We start from the raw sequence: 24276 nt of genomic DNA on the forward strand, positions 1-24276 counted from the left end.
TGAGCGGAGTTTCACCAAATCAGCATTCCCTTCCCAAGAGCCTGCACCTGGCAACACAGCACAAAATCCCCTCCACACACTAAAGCACTCACCCAGGAGAATGGCTGGAAAGCTCAAGAACACTATATGATTTCAAAGCTTTGAGCCCAGGCTCTTTTTTCTAGCTACCACAGCTGTGATTAGACGGAAGTATCACTCTGTAATCAGAGCCACCAAATGGATGGATCAATAGAGAGCTATCAGCAATTATCACCGTTGTAACTGCCTGGCACATTTTTTATTTATTGAAGTGGGCAAGTCAAGCCTGGGGGATAAGCAGTTTCTGGCATATGAAGACATAAGGAGAAAGGGAGAAAAGGAATAGCATCTTTCATATTGGAGACTACCCTTTTCCCTCCCTACACTGCTCCCACAGCTTCAAGGCATGTGAGCATTACATATCATTACAGAAACACCTGATTCATAGTAGAGGCCAGGTGGCACAGCAGGCTAATGCATCTCTCTTACCTTTGGAGTCAGAGATGCAATAAGTTTGCCAGTCTCAGGGTATTCCCATGTGGATTTTTATTTGCTTCAGACCTGTATGTTCACTTTCTCCACCCAAAGGAATTTTCATGACTGAAAGAACCGGCAATGTCACAGGTCAGGATTTAGTAGATATGAGAATTGCTAGAGGGGTAGAACTGGGGAAAACAGATATAAACCAAAGACCTGGATGCATTAGCAGAGCTACATGAAAAGGCTGTGGTGAGAATGGCTGGAAATATGTAAATATTGAGGAGAAAGAAAGCTGAGGAGAGCTCTGTGGAGGCCTGGGACTAGAAGAAGTTGCCATTCAGAACCATGAGGTAGACAGTTGTTGTGGCCTCTGACCAGCAATATTACAGCTTTCCTTCACTTTCATAAGCAATAGAAAAGACACTCCACATTTCAATACTGAAACAAAACACCTTATAGCAACTGCTGATTTTTAAAATACGATTTTAGCTGTACGATCTATCCCAGTTGTTTTGCTCTGTTGGTATTAGCTGTTTCTTGAAGCATGATTGCTTCCAGTTTTGGAATGCATTAGTGTTCAGCTAAGCTTTGGGGATCATCCTACAGGAGAGAGGCAGGGTGAATTTTTTTTAAAAGCCAGATAGTCTTATTATTTTTACACTAGCAGTTACTATTCTGTCTCACAGGAACACCTCCCAGCTGGTACTGCTGATCCAAGTCAGCCCTCACCCCGAAGGGCACTTTACTTCTAGTCTGCACATCACATACAGCTATAAGAGCTCAACCATGAAAGGAAGCAGTGGGCACATCCTATATCCCATCTGTAGCTCCCCGCCTGTGTGCTACTTCACCCAGCTGGAGCAGTTGGCTTTAGTGCCCCCTGACTGAATTAACCCAAGTTCAGGCAAGCTCAGCACGAGCCTTCTCAGTCCCAATAATGAGGCCAGAGGGAATCATTTAAGATGCTGTCATTAGTGCAAATACATAACCTTTGAGTTCTTGGGGGTAATTTCAGCTGTGTTTCCATAGCTGATAGAGCCTATTGTGTACTGACTTGAGGCAATTGCAGCAGGATATTTAAAGTCAATCTCAACTAAACCTGATAACTCCCTCCCACCTCCGCCTCCCTTATTTATACCCAACAACTGGACGTTGCAAGTCAATGACCATCGACAATATGACACATGGATCTACAGACCTAGCAAGTCTAATATCAACTGAACTGACAGTGCTGAATCCTGGCTATCATCAGAGGAGAGACAAATGTTCCAGCTGCCAATAGATGTGCCCTTGCACTGACCTTGTGTGAAGCACCCTTGGCCTGAGGGAGCAATAGAAATCAATTAAAATTCTTTGGAGTGCCAAATTCTCCATACCTTTCAGCAGCTTCCTCTCCTCTTTCCTCTGCTACAGGTGGACAGCTAATCAGAAACCCTTTTATATGTGTTTATACAGCAAACAGCTAAAGCTTTAAGGAATTAACAAGATGGTAGAGGTTTTTTGTTGTTCTCTGATAGAATCTGAGATCTCACCTCTTTTTCAAAGCCCACAGGGCCAAATGTTTGAAATCTCTCATTGATTCTGCAGTTTCCTTTTCCAGTCTTGTTTGCAAAAACCTCTTGAAATTTCTCCTGTACTTGAAGAGGGCATTTATAGTTGTCACTTTTGCCTACTCTGAGCATCCATCCTCCACACAAACAGCTTCTCCCTGGAGCCAAAGAGGACATCTAATACTTTCCAAGAGGCAGGTTTGCAGCAAGGATCTGCTCACAGAGGAGGAGCAGAGACTCTGTGAAAGTGTGCTCCAGCAGTTCTGGCTTCCTTAAATGTCACTTCAGGGTACACTTCAGCTGCCTGAGAGGAGCTCTGGCCAGACTGTAGCTAACCCCAGGATCTAGTGCTACCAGTAGGCAGATGCTTAACACAGCTGAGAATCAAGCCTTAGGTCCCAACACAGCTCACCCCTACTACTCTCTAAACCCACAAATGTCAATTAGTAGTGAATGCAGACAGTGGTCTGCTTGAAGCAATCAGAAAATGACAGATCATTTCCTACAGCCCACCCAAGAGCTACACAACAGCAACAATTTTGCTTTAATGTGAGCCTGGGCTGCAGCTGAGACGATTGTCTTGAAGTGCAAAGAACCCAGTTTTAGCTTTAATGCTTCAAACCATGAAACCTCCCATAAATCACTTTGTAGACTAGCAAATTAATTGTTCAGCCATGGGAAAGCACTGACTGTCTTACCCCTTCCAGCTTCCTGGAGTCAGACTCTGAGAGCAGGAAGCAGAACATGGGAGCGCTGTGAGTGTGGACTGGGCAATGGAACAAAACGCAAAGTGAGAAGAAATCTGCTCAAAATAACAGTAATAAATCTGAAAAGCACTCATTCTCTGTCTACATAGTTGGTGGTACTGACAAACCATATCTCCTTTGCTTTTTCCACAATTACACTATCAACCAGACTTCTGGAAGCGATGAAAACTCTAGTACTGGTATACACTGAGATTTGAAATTACTTTCAATGACAAAATGCAGGTTTGAGTGCTCTCTCTGGCATATACCAGGTCTGAGACATTAGCATCAAGAGATGCTGTGAATATGTCATGGTCCTTCATTGCTCTCAGAATAGCAGGCGATCTCTGCTAAAAGGGCACTGTCATTTGTTGGTCAGAACCTTAGCTTAAAAGGGACAAAGTACCCCGAGTTGGAGAATGGCTTGTTTCTTCATTACAAGCTCTTCACCTGTCTTCACAGTTATAGAGACAGAGGCCTGTAACTAATGACTGCAACAGGCTCACCAGAGACACTGCAGAATTCGGTGCTTTAGCATAACAGCAACTGCTCATCGCTGAGTGGTGATTATCTTGTCACACGAGTGTTTCCTTCTCTTAGGCAGAGATGGTTACGTTATCTGGAGAATGCCTAAGCCACATATTTTTCAGAGGGAACTGTGAGGTGATGGATTATGGGAGACTGCCAACATAGGCACCAGAGCCAGTAAGACTGACTGAGGTCTGATTACAGTTTTGCATAGCGTAAGGGCACATCTGAAGAGGTGTAATTTAAAGGCTCATTGCTTGCTTCCTACCCGGCATTGTGTGAGAAGGAAAAACTGCTGGAGTCTGGTCCGTTTGAAATCACCTGTTTGTGTTCTACTACAGAATAGCCTACAAAATCTCATGAAATACTAAGCAATGAAAATGCTTGGCTCATTCTGAAGTGCTTCAAAGTTATCAGCCAGCAATTGGAAAAATCAAGCTGGAATTGATAGAACATTCCCTGATATTTTCTTTTTTAACTCCCCTGAATTAGGAAGCCTGCAGTTTGTTACTCTCACTTTCCTGAAGAGAACTAGCAATTTTCTTATGCGTTTCCTTATGCTTTTTATTTTCTGTCCTACAAAGCTACCACTAGTGCATGCATGTCTTGCAATACAGAATCTCTATAAACCAAGAACTGGATTAGGAAAACGAATGTCACCTTCTGCCACTGAGAGACAGAGGCTGGAAAGAAGCAGTTTTTATTTCCATAATGACCTTTGTTTCTGGCTCTGCTCTATTACTTAGGAGCAAACTCATTCAGACATAGCAGCTAGAACTGGCAGAGCATGTTTGTCCTATTAACTTAGATGCCAGCACTATTCTGACCCACATAGAGAGCTGAACAGCTGATTTAGGCTTTCCGAGTTTTCACACATGTGGGCCAATAAGCCCTTTAGTTTACCAATATACCACGAGGCAGGGAAAGATTTGGTTTTTGCTTTGAAAATGCAATTTCTCACCAGGTTGTGATGAGGGCTTAGGGTGGTTTTGAGGTGTTTGTTTTGTGATTTTACCGGCAGAGCTCTTGTAAAAGAGAGAGACAATTTTTATCCTGACTAGCTTCCACATCCCAGTGCCAAACACCACCCACTCTGACAGCATCTCTTTCTTTTTTTCCTGCCAGGATCTACCTGCCAGCCTCTGTCATGTTGCTGTTCATATTCTTGTTTTTTTAATCCCCGAGTCCCTTTTTTCATTCACTACTGTCAGACACCTTGAGCAGGAAGCTGCAGAGGTCCTAAAAAGATCTTAAGCCTTAAACATATCCACAGTCTGGTCATCAGGAAAACTACTGCACCAAGTAAAAGAAAACTGTCTTCAGCTACAAGGAGCAGGCTGAGTCCCATAGCCATCAATTAAAAAGATACACTGATTACCCTGAGTCAGCGCATTTCATATGCAGACACACAGTATCCTACATTTGCTAGAGAAAATCTGTGTTTGCATGAGCAAAGCAGGAAGAGCCCCAAACTTTGTGATCATTTGTAAATTCAGTGAACACTTGAAGTCGTCTTTGTGGTGATGAGTATCCATGGGACACTGACGAAGCTTTTTGCATCCTGCTCCAGCTCATTGTCTTTCTCTGATTCAAAATCCAGCCCAGGACTCTGGAAGCGTTTGCTCTCTTCCTCACCAGAACAGTACAAAGTCAGACTCATTTCCTTCCCACCAGAAAGCAAGGCAATTCCACAGTCAGGACAGTGATATCTTGACTGCTAAGCCAGGTAATATGAATTTTGCTTGGCAATGCAAGCTGGTCCTCAGAGGTGATCAGGAGCACGCAGTGGCCTGGGCCACAGCAGAGGTGCTGGCCCTACCTCTTGTCCATGCTGCAAAGCTGGCCCTAAAGTGGCAACCTTGGGAACACACAGTCTTCAGTTTCCTTGCCTAGCAAGCCCCTGCCTTTCAGCAGCAGGATATTCTCTAGTAGTTACAAAAGAGAGCAAAAAGGACTATCGGATTTAGAATAACAGTTTAGTTTTAGTTGTTGTTTTGGTTTTGGTTTTTTTTCCCCATTAAACAGTGGATTTCCTTTATTTTTATTTTAAACTGTAGACTTCTTGGATGCTGGAGGTGGCTGACGAATGTAATGAGAGAAAGAGTGAGCAGGTATTTTAAGGGTGCCATTAAAAAAAAAAATTCTAAAAATACACTGTGACTGGAATCATGCGAGTCCTGCTGAGATCAAGTGGAACATGCATCTAAAGAGATTACATGAAGGGGAGGAAAGAAAAATAAATAAAATGAAAATAATTTCATATGGGGTAACATCTTTCTTAAAAAAATCAGAAAGGCTGGGAGCCGCAGAGGAAACACCAGGCAGTTTCACAGCAGTTCCCTTGGGAGCTGGTTGCTTTCCTGAGATTCCTAATTAATTATACATGCTAGTGAACAGATATAATGTGGCTTCAAATAAAATAAAAAACAAAATTTAAAGTGAAAAACAGACAGGGAAAGGAAATACAAAATTATTTTGTTAATCCAAGTTTGAACTAATTTCACTTTAATCAGAAGCTGACAGGAAAATGGTAAGCCCTGCTGCTTGCCACATTCAGCAGAGATGTCTCCACTGTCTTTAACTGATAAAACATTTCACTGCTGACCTCCAGTGGGAGGAGAACATTTCCTTTAATGCTGTTGAGTGCAGTTTCAACAGATCTCGGTACTTATTACGATCTGCTCCATGGTCATTGCTCCATCAGCCTGAACTAATGGGATTTTTGTGAGTCTAAATCCTTTTGGTTTTTTTTAGGGCAGTAGGAGTATCTGGCTCTTATAAGCTGCAATGACCTCCAAGACAAGGCCAGCCCAGGCAAATCTGGGTTAAAAAAATATTTTTGGCTCACTGAAACAAAGGTGAAAAATCTTTTAATTTACAGTACTTTCAAATGGTTGAATATCAGATCTCTGCCTTACAAATCTCAAGTGTTCTGACCCATGGCCCTGACTAATGTATAGAGTTCACAGAAACTGTCTCCATCCTCTATATGGCCTCTTCCCCTTCTTTAGACCTTCTAGAATGTAGCCCACAGCTGGTGTTCATTTATTGAGTTTTATTTGGGTTTCTCCAATAAAAAAACCCAACAACTCTGGTTGCCCTTGACTCCAGTTATCAAAACAAAAATAGAACAGCAGCATATCCCAAGAGCCAAAAGGGTATAAGTCCTCCCAAGCAAAACACAAAAGTCGTCATATGAGCAATCCCCTCCCATCCACACAAGCGGATGCAATGTGTGCCTTGCATTCTGACAGCAAGTCATAATCCCAGCTATTCTGGACGAAGGATGGGAATTTCTTCCACTGCCAGGGACCCTTCGTAAAAAAGGCTTTTCACAGAAGCTCAAATGCCTCCACTGAACAGAGCTCAGGTAATGAAGTGCAAAAAGAGTGTCTCTCTTTTCTCAAGTAGAACATTTCAAACAACTTAGAACTTCAAGTGAGAGGCAACCTTTCAATTGAATCTGAATATTAACAGGCAGGCAGCTTGAGACCTGGAGCACACATGATAGAGGCTGTTATGGAAAAGGATACCCACTGCACCAATGTTGACTATACTCTTTGACTGCATATTGATGGCCCAGGAGGTGCCCTGCAGCAAATTCCCACTGAAGGGAAAAAAAAACCCAACAACAAATAATAAATCATCAGAATAGCCATCTTTAAAAGAAATGGTAACAATACCTAGCTACCATCTCTCAACATGCTGCTGTAGGTTCATATGCCAACAACACAGGATCAACATCCTTGTGAGACTGAGTAATTGTGGTTTAGGTAGCAAAGGCACCATCTCTTCATGGCTTCCAGTCCTTTCCATTTATACCAGGACACTCTATCTTCTGCCTTTATACTATCAGACACTTTGTATTTAGAGGTAAGAGGTCAGTTATTTTCTCCAGCCACCACACAACACCAGCTCCATTGCAGGCTTGCTGGATTTTCAAGCAAGCATCTCTGAGACTCACCTCAGACTTACAAGGAAATTACAGACATCCTTCAAATGCCTCATTAACACTCCCATTTGCTGTGATGCCTGCAAAAATATGGAAATGACAGGCTGTAATTTCTGACTATTTTGCTGATTAGTATTGGCAAATAATTTCCTCTTTTTGGACCTGCCCATCTGTGCTCTCTTGGCTTACCCATAAGCTGTGAGCTCCTTGGGGAAGAAACAGCCCTTCTGTTAGAAGTTTGCACATTGCCTAACACAGCAGGGTCCCAGTTCACAACACTAAAACTCTAAGATCCTACAAATACAACTACTAACAACAGCAAACACAACCTATTCCTGCTCCTGCTCACTTGCATCTGGACTGAGTGTCAGCATGTAGCTGGCATGGTTGTCTATTTGTCATTTTACAGGAAACCTAGGGGCAAGAGTCATCTCTCATCTGCAGAGATGAGATCTCTCTTTTCCCTGCCCAGTTCCCCATGGCAGCAGACCCTGGCTGCTCTTCACCAGTTGAAGACCAGATGTGCCCCTGGTCTGGTGCCAGTTGTCAGCTCTTATGTCTCTGTAAAATAAGGGCGCTGAAACAAGTCAGGTTAAAAACAAAGAGATTCTCTGGGATGGACCAGAAATAGGGCAGTTGGATATGAACAGCCATGTAAGGAGGGATGGATTGAAACCACCAATTAACCTCAAGTAGGTCAAAGAGCTATTGCAGGCTAACACGTTCTAGTCACAGATGACAGGGGCTGAATTTAAAAGCAATGGCCTAAAAGAGGAAATCATTATAGCACATGCCTAAACTCCTGCGTCAATCTGCCTTCACAATTAAGTGGTTTAGACTCTCTGTTTTTATCAAGTCATATTTCCATGCACAGCACTGTGACTCTCACTGTGGCAGCACAGACCTGCCATCTGCAGTTAAACCACTCTTTCAAATGCATACAGAGCTATACATTGCAGAGTATAAAACCCCACTTAGTTTTCATCAATTATTAAGAACATTGCTGCTTTGATTTTCATCTGACTCCCCAAATAAACTGGTTGTCTGGATTACTGTTGCTAAGCAAAACTCTGTAGTATTTAATGTTTTGTCTTAATTAATAGCTCTGAATTTGGATCTTTGCAGATGCATCGCCAGTTCTCCCAATCAGATTCGGGTTGGCAAAGCCATTTCTCCTTACAAAACCACTCAAATCTTTTTTTCTTGTTTTAGAATGACTTTTCACTCTCACATTTATGGTTTTCTCATTTAAGGTATGTGCTATAGACTGGAACTATCTGAGCCTTTATTACCACCAACTTTTTAATCCACGACACACAATGTTTTCTTCCTTTGCATTTTGCTCAATGTACCAACATTAAAATCTACACCATGGGGTTTGTCTGCTTGTTGTCTGTGATCTGTAAATTGCAACAGAAGAATTGTGCTACCTGACCCCAGGTACCCACCAGGACTAGCATTGCAAACAATCTCTAACTAGAGACGCTTTCTTTCTCCTGCCATCTCTCTACAGATTACACTATTACTTTAATTTTATAAACAGCAGCTCTTCTGTGCTTTTCATAGTTCCCCATCCATCCAGCACACTTTGAAGAACACATCTATTGACATGTGGTAGGGTTTCAGCTAAAGAAATAAAATCCTATAAAATGAGTTTTTTGCACTACACTCAAAGTTAACATCGCCTCCCATTCTTCCAACACACATATGAACCTTTTGTTCACAGGGTTGGTGAGAACCCATAAAGGGTTGGAACAAAAAAGAGCCAATCGACCAATAGAGCAATATCTGCTGTGTCACTGCTGGCCAATTTCCCTATAGGGTTATGCACAATTGCTTGTGCAACCCTTCTCCAGCACCAGTCTCATCACTCAGGTCAGATTTACAACTGTCTTATAATGTACATGACAATGCCAGGCCAGTCACAGCAGGAAAGATGACAATCTCTCTAGGTGAATATACAATAACACAAAGAGGAGGCTGCTCATTGAGAGTCAAACACAACTGAGCTTCCTCCAAGCAAAAAACAATGAGTCAAAATGCTATTTTCTCTTCCCATTTATAGCATGAATGGAGGACTGACAAACGCCCTGATGTTGTCCATCCCTATGATTATAAGAAGATTTCTTCTTCTCTCTAAAATAGAGCATGTGGACAATCTCTCTGTCAAGTCACTGTGCAAACCACAAGCCAGATTTACACCTGTAGAGTACACAGCCTCATGCACACTTCCTCAAGACTCTTTCTTCCTTTGCTTCAGATTCTGGCATCTTCCTCCAAACCTGTCCCCAGCAATTCTGAACTTGTCAAGAAGAGTTTTTCCTTCTCCTAGCATGGCCTCTATTTCCTGCTCCATAAGACAAGCCTTCACAAATCTGATAAAGGCTTCCTGAGAGAGAGAGAGAAGGCTAGGAGTATAATACAGACTGCAATGCACAAGAGCTATATTTTGCTTCCCACAGCTCAAGAGAGGTAAAAAAAAAAAAAGTCAGGGCAAATCTAAAGCTAGACTGTATCTGCTGAAGAACAAAAAGTACAATAGTGATTTACGGCCACTCTTACTCCAGAATCCCACACTTCTGACTCTAGCACAGGACCAAGATAATGAGAATTAGGCAAGAGGTTGCCGAGGACAGAAGCACTCTTCTTGCAACAGCTGATAAAAGTCAGGTGTAGGCTGTCATTACCTTCTCTTGCTCGAAGAACCGTTTTCACTTCACCAAAGCAAAATGGCATCAGGGCTAACACACAGACACATTTTGATCATTCTCTTCTATATTTCTTTCATTGTCTGACAAACGAGATGTTACTTCTTCAAGTGCGTTCTCTACTTATCAGCCTGGTTTCTTGTTTCACATTGGGTTTTGCAGACACAACACTTTAAAGAGTCAGAGTATGATGGAGTGCCGGCTAATGCTTGAATAAAACAGGCTCTGAATTCTAAAGATGAAATGCAGAAAAAGAAAAAAATGTGTCTTGTACAGATATGTCAAACTTCATCCTCAAAGTAGCATACTTCCTTCTAGGAAGCAGCTAGAATCCATTTGAAAGAATCTTCAATCTGTGCTGCTCACAAGAGGAAGGGGTTGCTACTCCAGCTTTTCTCTACAGGCATAATGTCACGTATAGGGAAGCAAGGGAACTTTATATCACTTGGTACTTTGAGTCAACTCTCCATGTATTTTTCTTAAAGGAGCACCTTGTGTAAGGTAGGTTACTCCATTTTCAAAGCATAATAAACTTCCTTGAAGTATTTGTAAAGTAGGACTTGAATTTATCCCCCATCCCCTGCTTTAGAAGCCTATTTCCAGAACTATTCACCCTATATTACGTTGATATCAACATCCTTTCTGAATGCAATTAATCCCACCTGAGATACAAATTGTCCACTGGAAGTCTCTTTCCCTCCCCCCCCCCATTTACTGGACAGCCTGCTAAGAAAGCAATGTGCTCTCCTACATGGCCCTGCTATGGGCTTCATGTGGGCTTCATGTTAGGTAGAAAGACTCAGTCCGTAACCTCCCACAGGGACACCAGAACATTGTAGTGCAAATTCACACATAGCTGACTGCATCTTGCCTTCTCCATGCAGAGGTACCCTTAAACTGTTCCCTGTTGATGTGTCCAGACTAGGATGGGAAAGCGGCAAAGAAAACTCACAGGGATGCCTGAGAAGGTGCTGGACACACTCTTCTTGTCAAATGTGGGCTGATCAAGTTATCCAGCAGTTTGAATTAACGATGCTACCGGTTTTTGAGAAGCACAGAACAGGGATTAAACTGGTCTCTCTGCATGGGGGCAGACTGGTCAAGGACATTTCCAGTAAGACACAGAACTGCGGACCTGATGTCTTTCAAGATCATAAGATTTTATCTTCAGCTAAAGCTATATTATTTCACAGAAACTCACAGTACTTCCAACTTAATCAGTATATAGCTCACACCTTTGCAGGCACTTCTTTCCCGTTACAGGTTGCTATAGGAAATTCCATGCTAGAGGCAGTCATGCTGACCACCAGTTAATGTGATTAACTCTACAGGCAGAAAGTGACAGATGTTGTGTCTATAAAGCAACAGGAGTTTGGCATGAGAACATTTCTTACAAGCTGCAAATATGCATGTGAGCAGATCATCTCATGTGAATATAAAAGAAATAAAAAAGTACTCTATTGAACCATAATTTGTTCCACATTACCCCAGAAGCTACAGAAAAATAATAAAACCCAAAAATAATTCAAAAAGCATTAAATATAGTTCTGGGAAATGTACTGGAACTCATTTTTAAAGCTATCTCTTGCTTTTCAAGCCATGACAACTGTGGGAATCTGTACAGAGGCTTGGATTACACAGAGCCTCTGTGGACTGGTGGGCAAGGAACAGGTGATGAGGTGAGAAATACAGGGAGGTTCCTCACAGAGCTCTGCAAGTTACCACATGGATAGTACACATCCACAGATGTACACACTCTCCATGGCTATGTGTATGAGTGTCTAGGAAACTACTACACTAAATATATCAGTTAATGCAAAGGGAGGCTAGTAAAAGATAGTAGATTAACAACCCAGAGCAGAAGCCTGAGCTCCACTGCAGTCCTGGAGAAAAATCATGGTGACTCCTTAGGGTGAGGTTTTCATCTCACTCAAGTCTGTGAGCTAGTTTCTTTCAGATCAAATAAAGAATTGGCAGCAGAAGATGAAGTTTTGTCTTAGCTTTTGCAAGTAAGACACACAGTTGAGTTATGGGACCCTTATGAGCTATGATACACTGGCTAAGTAGCACTGGTTTCGTTTGACCTGAATTTTTAGCAAATAAATTGTGACCCAATTTTTTTTGGTGCCACTTAACTGAAAAACTTAATCTCTGATCAGTTTTGCAGAAATTGGATCGCAATGGTAGATTGTGCAAAAGGCCATGAAATCGACAAAACCATAAATGAGAACATACAGTAAATCTAATAAAAAATCTTATTCTTGTTCATGTTACTACTAAATCTTCCATCTCTTTTTATTTGGTGGAGGGGATAGACAGCCTTCCAGGCTATAGGTCACTTGTCTTTTAACTTGGTACATTTCTAATGGAGAGAAAGAGCATACAGGCATAAAGAAAGGAAAAGAAAAAAAGAAAACAAACAAAAGACAGGCACATCCTTCAGCCTTTTGTTTCCATAACATCCACTGATATTTCACTACTTCTGTGGTTTTTCACTGCATTTAGAAAGTCATTGAAAAATGTTAATGGTCTGGTGGCAAAGCAGCCATTGGGAATGAAGAATGAGCCAGCAATGGAATGAGGGTGTGCAGCTAATGATTTCCTACACGAGCTGATTAAACATTGCCCTTCCATCTCTTGCCACCTAATTCCCTCCACTGCTGATTTATGGAAAAAAACTCACCATGTATGGCTCCTGCAGTTTTATTAGCGGGTAACAATTTAGCACCACAAGAGGCTTTTTCCCAGCTTCTAATTTTCTTATAATGAAGAAAAAAAAGGGGGGGGCGGTGGAAATCATTGCAATGTCTTTGCTTAAAGGGTGGGGGGACAGGAAGCAAGGGAAGTTACTTCAAAAAACCTAACAGAAATATCAAGGAGGGCACCAGGTTCAGCACTTGGGATCCTGTTTGTGATGAGAGGATCATTAGTTCACAGAAATCATTATCCTTTTCAAGGCACAGAAGAAGACAAGTACAAGTTCCTATAAATGGAATCTGTCTGGTGCTATTTCAGTGGGTTTAAAAATAGCTCTACACCTCATTTTCCCTAATACAGCAATGCCTGCTGCTAGGCCCTTTCCAGTAAAAAATTCACGACATTTCTTGAAAAATTAAGCAGAGAGGATAGGAAAAATGTGCCTTATTTCTTTTTATGACTTTTAAGTTTGTCTTTTTCAACATTAGGCCCAGTTCTAGAAAGAGAAGTGTAAAGGCAGTACACTGTATCTACAATAAGCTCTGCTTTGGTTAGCTGCACTCCCAAGAGGAGCAGGAGTACAGATGTGGGATAGCCTTTGCACAACAGGTGCTGTGTAATCGCATGAGTTTTTGTGTGGTATTGGGGAAAAGCTGCAGTCAACCACTACTGTGATCTCCCAGTGATTCTAGGCTGGAGGAGATTTTCGTAGTGGGACTCAGTAGAAAAGGAGTTGCCACAGGTTTCTACCATCCAGGAGGAACCAGCAGCGCATTAGCAAGGAGTTTACAGCAGTTCAGATGCTAGTTGCTCAGCCAGCCATTAGGTACCTTAAAGCCAGATGCTTAATCTAAGCTGGTCAGTTAGGCATCCTCTATTTTAAACAGACAGATTGATCCCATCTCAGACTGGGTCCTCCTGTTGGTCTCAGTGGATCCAGCAGTCAGACATTTCAGTGCACTCAGCTGGCAGATAGCTATTCACTTTCTTTTGGTTGGATGAGCTTTCTGCTGGCCTGACATGCTGAAGTCGTTGTGAGACTGAGACAAAAGTGAGAACCAGTGAAGGAGGAGAGGCAGAGATGTGCAGCCAGGATTGGAAGCCACCTAGGTATGAGTTATAATGTATCTCAGGAATGTAGGAAGTGACATACAAGATCAAATCCATACATAGCCTGTCTCTGACATCAATCACTGCGAGGTATTTTAGACGGAAATGCAAGACATCTCCTTTAATAAAACATGATTTGATCTGCCTTGCTGATTTTTCCCCCCTTTAACTCCATTAATGGCAGCCTGGATCTGCACTGAAAAGAAAAAAAAGGGGATTATTTAAGCTCCTTCCTAAGTGGCCTCAAATTTCATATATATTATAAAATTCAAATCTTACTATTAATTTTGTGAAAATCTTACTATTCACTTTGTGAATACTTTAGAGACACTGCAGCAATGGTCACTTACGGAATCAAAGTGAAAGATGCAGTTTGCATAGGTCACTGTACGGCTATTGCAATGGAGTACATTTCAATCAAGTTGGTTTGAATTCAAGCTCCATATTATGTTACTGGTATGACAGACTTCTGACAAGAGCTGATGGAAGGTTTCTCAGAAATTCATGTAAAATCAAAACTAAGGAGGCATCGCAGAAAGGAGGGAGAAGAGGCAGAGCAGGGAGAGTGAGCTGGTAAAAACATGGGCTGGAAAGCCAGGCTGTCTTTTCTCACTGGTGCTGTGAAGACTGAGGGGACAAGCAGCTTCTTTTACTGGCTTATATGAGGGTATGGCACATCCCAACCCCTTCCTTGGCTGCAGAAAGCCTAGCTTTCCCCCATGCTGACACAAAGAAAACAAGCAAGGAGGCCAGACTAGCTTTTCCCAGCAACCTCTTGTTCCAAGCAACTGCTGTGCTGCCTATGCCTAGAGCTGGTCTCTGATTTCTGGAAACTCATTTAGAGAGATGAGTTTTTGACTATGTACCATCTGAAAATATAAGACCATCGGAAACCAATCAACCTTTTTGTTGCATTTAAGTATAATAAAAAATAATCAACATTCACATACAAGCAAATCTCCAGGATCAAACTCAGTCTCATTCAGATTTGACTAGAAGCCCAACAATAGTGACCACTGTGCCAACTGAAGACATTTTTTTCTAAGCTTTCCAGTTTCTTAGAGAAAGCCTTTGTAGCCGGATTACACCCAGTACAACAACTTCATCTTTGCCAGGGCTTTAGCTGCTATGGTTACAACAATGAGCCAGATCCTCAACAGGGAGAAATCAGGGAATTCCATGAAAACCCGAGGAGCTGTGTCTATTTAAACCAGACATGAGACTAATAATTTCATAAGATCAATATTGAGCTGTAACTGAAGACCAATTCAATAAGAAGAGAGGCAGACTTTTCTTGTGATTTCCCTCTTGAGATCAATTGAACATATCTATTTGAATTTTCAAAAGCAAGAGAAACAAAGTTGGCCTACCTACCTCCTCAATTATGGATGTCAAAAAGTAGTCACCTATACCCGCATATATTTTTTAATTCCTCTAACTCTCCACACACACATTTTTTCTTTCCTTGGAACAGACACTGACACCAGAGTCCATCAATCTGAAGAAATATTTCCCAGTCTGCTTTCTCTTCCCCAGACAGATATATGGATAATGCAATTTCCCCTGCCATTATTTCAGAATGAAAAGCTTTTGATAAATCTCAAATTGCAAAGGTGTTTGCCCCTCTCTTTCTACCCAACTTGTGCACTGAGAATATGCTACTGCAGAATGAAATCCAAGAGAGAAAAGAACGTGTATGTGTGGAGGAGAGAGAATGATTTAAACAACAGAAAGGGCACAGTCAGATTTCCCTAGAGTTCAAAAATTCATGTTGACCAAAAGGTCATCTTGGCATTGAAGGAAAACTGAAAAGTTCTAGCAGGAACGCAACAAAGAAACTGTTTTGCATGAAGATACTTATTCCATTAATAATTATGCATTGAAATAAAAGGTGCAAAACTGTTCCACAACAAAAGACTCGTGCTTCATGCACAGTATGCATACAGCTTCAGGGAATCATGAATTCAGAGAGCCATGTTTCTTTTTATATTTATACAATGTCAAGCTATGATGTCTCCAAATCTTAATTGGGGTCTGCAGGCCCTATCATAATAATAACAAAAGCAGCTATTTAAGTCACTGCAAATAACATACATTAGTGTAAATCAATCAAAAATCTCAGCTCTATATCAACAGGCTATGTGTGCAAAGGCAAAATGAAGAAATGCATGATATAATTTCCTGGATCCAGTCCTGCTCCCACTGAGGCCAACAGCAAAACTCTTGTTGACTTCACTTACAGCATAATAGTGTTTATAAGAAAGAAGTATTATTTCCCTGTTGACAGTTCAGTCTTTGGGCAATACCATAAATAAAAGCTTTGTATTCTCTTCTACGCCTTTTACCCTGTTGCCCAGAAAATGCAATTCTTGGATTTACAGTCTGTACAAGACAGGTGAAACAGTTCTGACACAGAATGGCACAAGCTCACAATTCAGATTATTTACAAGTGACAAGTCAAATAACAGGGGAAAGATTTGCACCAGCAAAATTTCATGGGCAAAGTAAGGTAAGAAAGCCTTATTTTGGCACGTGTAATTGTGTGAAGGTTTAAGAGAACTAGTCAAAACTCCAAATTTCTAGAATTTCACCAAATTAGAACATACCGCTACTGCAATTTTTTCCCATGAAATAGATATTTCATAACAAATGACATCTTCTGCATTACTAATACTGAAATAGTATGAAAAATGGAGAAAAATAATAAAAGTAATAGAAAATGAAATTAAGTCAACTTTTTTTTCCTAAAAAAAAAAAAAAAAAAGGAATTTTGAAGAGAATTTGTGTCATGAAAATATGTGTTCTAGGCAGATTCTTGGAAACTTCTTTGCTTTCCTGAAAAAGATTCATTTTACTAAAGCTGTGTTTTCTCATGGAAAATGGTTTCAATTAAGTTTTCCTGAACAGCAATATGTCATATCCCATATGCAAGCTACAGCTGAGCGCTAGTGGTTCCCATGTTTGCTTAGATATTTATGGCATCATTTATAGCTACTCCATTATGGTGAGAAATATTTTGACTTCATTCTTTAGATACAGTGCAATGGGGCCTAGACAGCTGACAAATGACAAATCAGAGCTAGTCTGTACTTACACCTAGCATCTTTTTAGGATGCTTTTCAACCACCTGGCTGCATTGCTTCCTCAGACCTTCACGCTGCACAGGGTTGCCAGTGATCATTAAAACCACAGTGCTAATCTGTAAACTAGAAAATCTCCTGTGACAGAGATGACAAATATCAATTGTATCAAAAACCAATGCAACAGGCTCTATGTAAATCCTGGCCTAGATTTCCAGCATGTCCTTGCAAAGTATTTTCATCATCATATATCTCTCATGTGGTTTAATAAGAAATATTATGCTATTGCTTTCACAAATTGTACATCTATGTGAATTTACAGAAGATGCAGCGTTGCCTTCCCATGTCCTCAAAGATCCTGTACCAGGTGTTCTTGCAGTCTTGGGCTATACAGAGAAAAGTCTGTAAGGCATCCAGATTACAGATTCTTCCTTGAGTAAAATTTCCATGAAGCACTATGATAATGCTAATTACTTATTGAGGTTTCAGAAAACACCGTGTTCAGAAGTGACTGCTGCCCTTCCATTCGTATATGCCTTACAAGGGTATTAAAAGTCATTGTGGCAGTCAGCAGGTTTCTGCTGGCCTGGTTTGAGATGTGCTGACAGCTGAATCAGGCTCTCCAGCAGAAACGCTATGTGTGTTTCTGTTTCTAAGCATTACCTGTGGAACAGATCTTTCTTCTCCCCTTTCTCCTCCTTTATCTCAGCGTAACAGTCCTTAACCACTTAGCTCCTGGGAAAGTTTTGAACCAAATTCGTACAGCATGGAACAAAGTCAGGTGGCTGGAGCTGAGCAGATACAAACTGTGAACTCTGCTGTTATCTCTTTGGAGGGAGAAGGGAGGCTCTTGGCTGGCAGCATATTCAACAAAAGGGCAGATTTAACAAAACCATGTGCAAGGCTTTAGCTGGGTTATTTCTCCTAGTGTTAAACTCGTATACATGCTGAAAGAAAAAACACATTGTCTATCCATACCATCTCAGATTTAGGGGGATGAGATGTAGTGGGTGAGGGAGAGGAAGTCCACAGCAGTTTCAAGTATAAAGAGGAATAATAATATTAATCCAGCATCTTTCTCTTTGCTGTGCCACATGCAAACAAGATGTTCCTTTGACTACCTGGTTAATCAGCCCGTTCCTCTCCTTGCCATATCTCTCTCTGTCCAAGAAAACTCTCTGCAAGGACTACACAACAGGTATACATAGCTCCTCGCTTTGAGATAACTGGCTTTTGTAAAGCTTGGGTTAGCAGTAACTAAAAATAATCAGAAATTATACTGATCGGTTCAAGATATTGACATATATGAGAGAAAATAAAAAAGTCTTAAAAGACCTGTGGAGGCCAGGATTTATTATTCCCATTTCTACAGAAAGCAAACCCAAAGCACAAAGATGTAAGAGCCAGTACTTTAGGCACTTTATGAAAAATGCAAGAGTTGCTGGTTCTCAGCCATTGGATGCGGGGGAGAGCTCAGTCTAGAACAGCCCATTAGTTTCATAAATGATTGTTGTCAAGTCGTTTTAGTAGCATTTTCTAAATGGATAAGATTAAAAAAAAAGTTTCACAAGAAGCAGGACTAGCAAAGCCCAAGTTCCTATTGATTCATCTAAGTGACTTTCTCGCTCTGCAGCAGCCCCAGCTCCCCAGCAAAGTCCTCTATGAACACAAAAGCACTGGAGCAAGTCCATGACACTCTATACGTTGACTAATATCAGTATGCCAACCGGCCAGTCAGCCCACTGCTGCAAGCAGGACACTTACCAGCCAAATTCTGCCTGCCTTCACCAGTGGGGACGTGACCAGGGGTCTCTGCTCTATTTCAACACCTGTTTTCAATACACTTTTAGGCTCTTACCCCCACTTCCACATTTGGTTGCAGCTGGATAATGGATTCAAATGTTACCAGGGGAAGACAAACAGCATTGTCACTAAGATTTTTTTAAGGAAACCAAGTGATCAGCAATACCACTGACATTCACCAGTAGCCCTGCTGGCTAGACAAGGTGAAGAGTCAGTGTACAACAAAGGACCAGTTGTATTCTGATTTCTGAATCTGGTTAATAAGAATCTTTTCTGAAGGTGGTGCTGCCCTGATTTAACTCTTCTATGTACCAGGAATTTAGCCTGTGATATCTTCGGCCTCTACTTTCATTAACATTTGTTCAACCATTAATGGTAGATTCATCAACATTTCCCTTAATTTACAGAAACACACAGAACTCCAAACCACTGCTTCATTTATGTAGCTAGAATATGTCTGCTAAAACATGACAGAAAAAAGAGATCCTGAGAATAATGCATTAAGAAACAAGGAGTGCAATGGAATGAGGAGGACAGCCTGATGCTTACAGCTTTCTCCTTACCATCACACAGCCAGCCCAAGGGTTGGCCTTACTGCTTTTAGATCTGGCACTTGGGTTTTCTTGTCTCTATCTAGCCTGGATCTACAGGTTGAGATATTAAAGCCAAAGCAGAATGATTGATATTCTTGTGTTCTACCATCATTTACTGCTTAGTTTTTCTCAAACTGTCCACTGATTTATCTCTTCTGTGTTGTGACCCTCAACTGCTCATTAGTTAGGAAGGTCACTTAGAAATGAAATTTTTCTGCCAGCTTCCACTACGTATCAGCTCTGAGTTCTCCTAGTGCTCAAAGAGAAAGCCAGCCTAAACTTCAGTTACTTATCTCTGATAATTACTAGGTGGAGACATGCATATACATGTAGAATGGTATTTTTCTTAATATTATTTTGCAGTAGAGCTTAGCAGCCTGAAAAAGCAATGAAAACCACTAAGGTAGATAATGTACAGACATGGAGAGTTTGACACAAGAGCAACATTCTGTGGGGAAACACTCTCCTATGTTCTGCATATGTGAGTGGGATTACCACTTGATGGTACAGACAAGGTACTCTCTCCCTCTTTCACTAAACAGCCGATTATTTCATATGATCTCACCTGGACTAACACAACACTGTGGTCATCATGGAGCAGTGGATGTGTTGCAATCAGCTGTGTTGTGTTCATGTCAAATAATAAAACACAGTAGCTCTTCTCAAGGTCCCAAAGAGATTTTCTGAGCACTGCACACCTAATTTAGTTTTTGGCAAGTGAATATAGGCAAAGGAAATCCAGTTTTGATTATGAGTAGTAAAACAGTACTTGCAAGTCCTTAAGAATATGATCTCCTGATTTCTTGTAAACCAGGCAAGTCTGAACCTGGATGACAGAAAGGCCTCTAAGGAAAACACAGAAAACTTGCTGTAAAGAACTAGTGATTAATACAGGATGGTCTTGCCTGTTAGTCTGTACTGAACCAGTGCCCAATGTGTAGCTGTCTTTTGGATAAGATATAAAATCAAGGTCTTGATAACCCTGTCCTTTTTTGCAAGCACAAAACTTTTAAACTCCATGATTCTGGCCAAATTCCAGTTAAGAAGATTACACTCTGTCTACATAAAATACTACCATTGTTTCTCTCTTCACCTGTTAACAAATTTGATGTAGTTCTTGATGGAGTAGAGCAGTTGCTGTGTTCCACCCCAGAAGTGTTGCATTTCAGCAGGGAGTGAGCAATCTCTTTGTATGCTGTGAGAAAAGCCCTCTGGGATTCTTTCAAATGAAAGGAGCTAAATAAATCTCAGTTATTGCTATTATGACTTTCTCCGGCATTTATCCACAGAATAAATGGATAGGTAAGTTGATTTTCAGGCTGCTCTTCATTATTTGCTGAACAAAACTACCTGAAAGTGCTTCACTATTACTTATACAAAATTTAATTTGGTGACTAATAGACCCAGGCAACTAAAGCAGGCAGAACTCTATAATCAACATAAGGAGACTTGTATTTATTAAGTAGTGACTGGGGACTCCCAGGGACACAAAGGTTCTGTGAACTTTCCAAATTGCATACTGGGCTTTTGTAAGGTTCCCAGGACTCATTTGAATTCACAGAACTTTTCTTCCTCTGTAACTCACATTCACATGGCTAGATCCTAGTCCCTGCTTTGGCTGCTTTGAAATACAGGAAGAAATCCACTGCTGGCTTCTTCATACCTGGCTGCCCACTCTTACAGCTTTCCCATAAGGAAAAAAGTCTAAAGAAATAGCTTGTGTGGCCAGGATGTCTTTATGGCCTCTGTTGCTTAGCTACCAGAAAGGCCCTACGTGGCTACTGATAGCTGGCACAAATATGAGCAGCTTGACACTGCTTTTCTTTGCACTGGGAGCCTGCTGGATCCATTCTTCACCCTGCTGGTGTTTTATTTATATTTCACTGGACTTACTCCTCACTCCTCTTCTTGGTTCCAGTTCTCAAATGCAAGCCAGTGAAAAATGTAACCACAGATAGCCCAGGTCTAGCTGTAGAAGCTTCAATCTTTGAGACTATCTAGAGGCAAATGAACACACTCCTCCTGCTTAATACTTCAGGAGAAGAGTTGAGAGCACAAGCCAGGGAAGGATCATGTTCGCACTACTTCTCACACCTTGTCCCAGCAAAGTCAACAATAGGAATGTTCCAAACCAGAGCAATAAGGTTTTTTACAGTGGGATCAGATTACCGGAGATTCAACATTGGCCTTCTGCCAGACCGTGGGTAGTCATCCTTTCCCAGCTATTTCATGCCTAGCCCAGAAGTATTCCTTTCATTATATGAAAGTTTGCAGGATGTAGCTGATTACTATAGCAGGGTAATATCACTCTTTCAGACAAGAAGTCTATTTTGACCCAATGAGAAAAGCTACTAAGAGCAACTGCGCAGAAGAGATGCTTTCAGATCAGGTTACTCACCGCAGAATCACAAGACGAACCTCTAAGGAAAATAATTTTTCTACTACCTGATGATCATTCACTACATTAATTCCTAACCCCTGAAGGACAAGCCTTGCTGACTGAGCCTGTCTCTTCAGACACTCATTCTAGCACCTTTTGATAATCCAGGGGTCCCAAGCAAATCCATATTAATAATCCATGGATGACTTGCCTTTCTATATTAGATGCTCAGATAACCTGGCATGGGGAGGAATAAAGATATACGTAGACACCTAAAGGGCAACCCTTTTGTATTCATTCTGAATACACTTGGACTACTGAAATGCTAGAATGATTCTGAAAGGTCTGGTGGACCCTTGCACTATAAATGTTTATAGCATCTCTCATAAATCCTTGCCATAGAAGCAATACACTAATATTGCAACGGTTACTCTACAGAGCCTGACTGCAGCTCAGTTACTGACTCAGGTCAGGTAGTTATCTATATTGATTAAAGAGCCTGTGCAACTTCACTAATTAATTTTCATAATTAGAAGCTACCTTTTTAAAGTTTGTTTTACCTTTACAGCTATCCATCTCCCTAAACAGCAAATAGGAGGTGGAAGTATCAAGCTTCTATGGAAAAGGGCTTCTTTTAAAGCCTTATCTGGACTAACCAGATGGAAACAGAGACTATAACAGGAACCTGTAAAACTTCCCCTTAAGTGTGGTGCTAAATTATTTGCTACTTCAAGTTCTTTTGTCACAGAGGCAACCATAATTCTTTGTATAACTAAACTTTTAAAGATAGTGTCCTACCTTCCCCTAGGACTGGGAAGTTAGAAGAGACCAACGCATTCCTTCTCCCTATGGGATTTAATGTCATGCTGTTCAGAAAAATCAGGCCTTTGTGCTACCAGGGGCAGATAGAGATCTGGAGCCAACTACAAGACTACAAGGCTCTGGGCCAAAAGGGAAAGAGGCGTGAGCCATTGTAAAAGGATCCACCATGACTCTGTGATGGGTGGGCAGCTAACTCCAGAGCAGTGATGTACACAGAGGGGAGCTTCCACCATACACACTGAGCCAAGCAGAAGGAAAAGGAATCACACAACATGAACTATTAATCTAGTGCTCAAATCTGAAACTGAGAAGTCTGTGCATTTAATGACTAGACACTAGCCTCTGTCACAACAACTAAAATGACAGCCAGTAGATGGAAGAGGTCATAGTTTAATCAATTTTCTCTCTCTTTGTTTTACATAACTGAGGGTGATAGGCAGCTAATACATTTCACAGCCATGTGATAAATTGCACTGTCACCTGCACTTTGCCTGATACTCCTTCTTTGTCAAGGCTATTTCCACCATCCCTACTCTCACTCCAATGCAACAGCACTAGAAGTCATAAGTGTGTCAACTTCTTTCCTCTGACAAGTGGAATTTTTCCATCAGTCTTTCTTGTGCACAAGATCTAGGATGGGGTACCTATAGTGTTAAACCAGTGAGAACTTCCATGGCCCCAATCAGGAGCTCTATGTTACTGCAAAAAGGAGTATCACAACTTTGTCCTGTGGCTGGCTGTGTTTGTTTCTTGTTGCAGAAGGGCCAAAGAAGCAGAGTTTACAGCTGTGACACTTTCAAGTAGAAAGAAAAAGATTTGGGTTTTTTAGTGCTAATTTTCTCTTTCCCTAAATCTTGTATAAGTCAGATTCTTGTTAACCAAATTGTTTGTTTTTACAGGCTATGTGACAAAAGAGTTCCCTGGCACTTGGAAGGATGACTTTCCATATCCATTCATGTCTTTACCATGCATGATAAAGCAGCTATCCCAAAAGCAAAACTAAAAATCATTTCAGCTTATTGAGACTCTCCCTTAGCTCTTAACAGCATAAACTGTAGGGAGACTGCATGAGAGGTGTATTGCCTGTAGTCCATCAGCCTCCTGGATCAGTCACTCTTCAGGGACATGGCTTCCTTCTAGCCCCTACTTATGGATTTACGGAAACAAAAGGGGGTGGTATAGGCAAACACTGAACTGGTACATTATCTGAGTCCTGAAATTTAGACATATCCATACAGAGTCGAATATAAACAGGAGCAAATTCTAATTCCACAAAGAGCAATATTCTACTTAGATATTTGACCACTTCATTACCTTTGACACTGAAGTAATAAATATCAACTGCTCCATAAAATAAGGTTCCCAGGAACTGAATTGAGCTTGGTTCAAACTGTGGATGAGTGCTGCACTATTTTTCTTCTCTCTGGATTCAGCCATTATAAGTAAATATAGCAGCAGCATGATTGGAAAATTGCCCTCAAAGATGATAAAATACAGGATTCATCAGATTTTGATATGTCCCTGAAAATGGATAGTTGTCCTTTTTCACTTGGCAGCCTGGAAGAACCAGGACTTGGAGACACACTGCAGGAAGCAGAGTATTTTCCTGGAAGGGTAGGACTTCACTGCTACTTTTTTGCAGGCATCCTTTTCTGACTCCCTATTTCTCTCTTCCCTCCACTGCTGTGATGTTTTCCTTTTTTGCTTCTCCTAAGAGGACTCAAAAGAATGTGTTTTGCATTGCAGCTTTAATCTAATTAGAAGCCAAGGTACTATAGCCTCTTTTCACAGAAAGTTCAGCATCCATAT

At 41.1% G+C, this 24276-nt stretch overlaps 1 protein-coding gene across 1 annotated transcript in view; it reads right to left on the reverse strand.

Moving 5' to 3' along the window:
* AGBL1 (AGBL carboxypeptidase 1) overlaps positions 1-24276 on the reverse strand; it is a gene marked incomplete at both ends in the record, with an annotated part of 295031 nt that overhangs the window by 37434 nt on the left and 233321 nt on the right. The window lies entirely within an intron of this gene.

Source organism: Platalea leucorodia (genome assembly GCF_965183815.1).
Source record: "Platalea leucorodia genome assembly, chromosome: 9".
Taxonomy (NCBI): Eukaryota; Metazoa; Chordata; class Aves; order Pelecaniformes; family Threskiornithidae; genus Platalea; species Platalea leucorodia.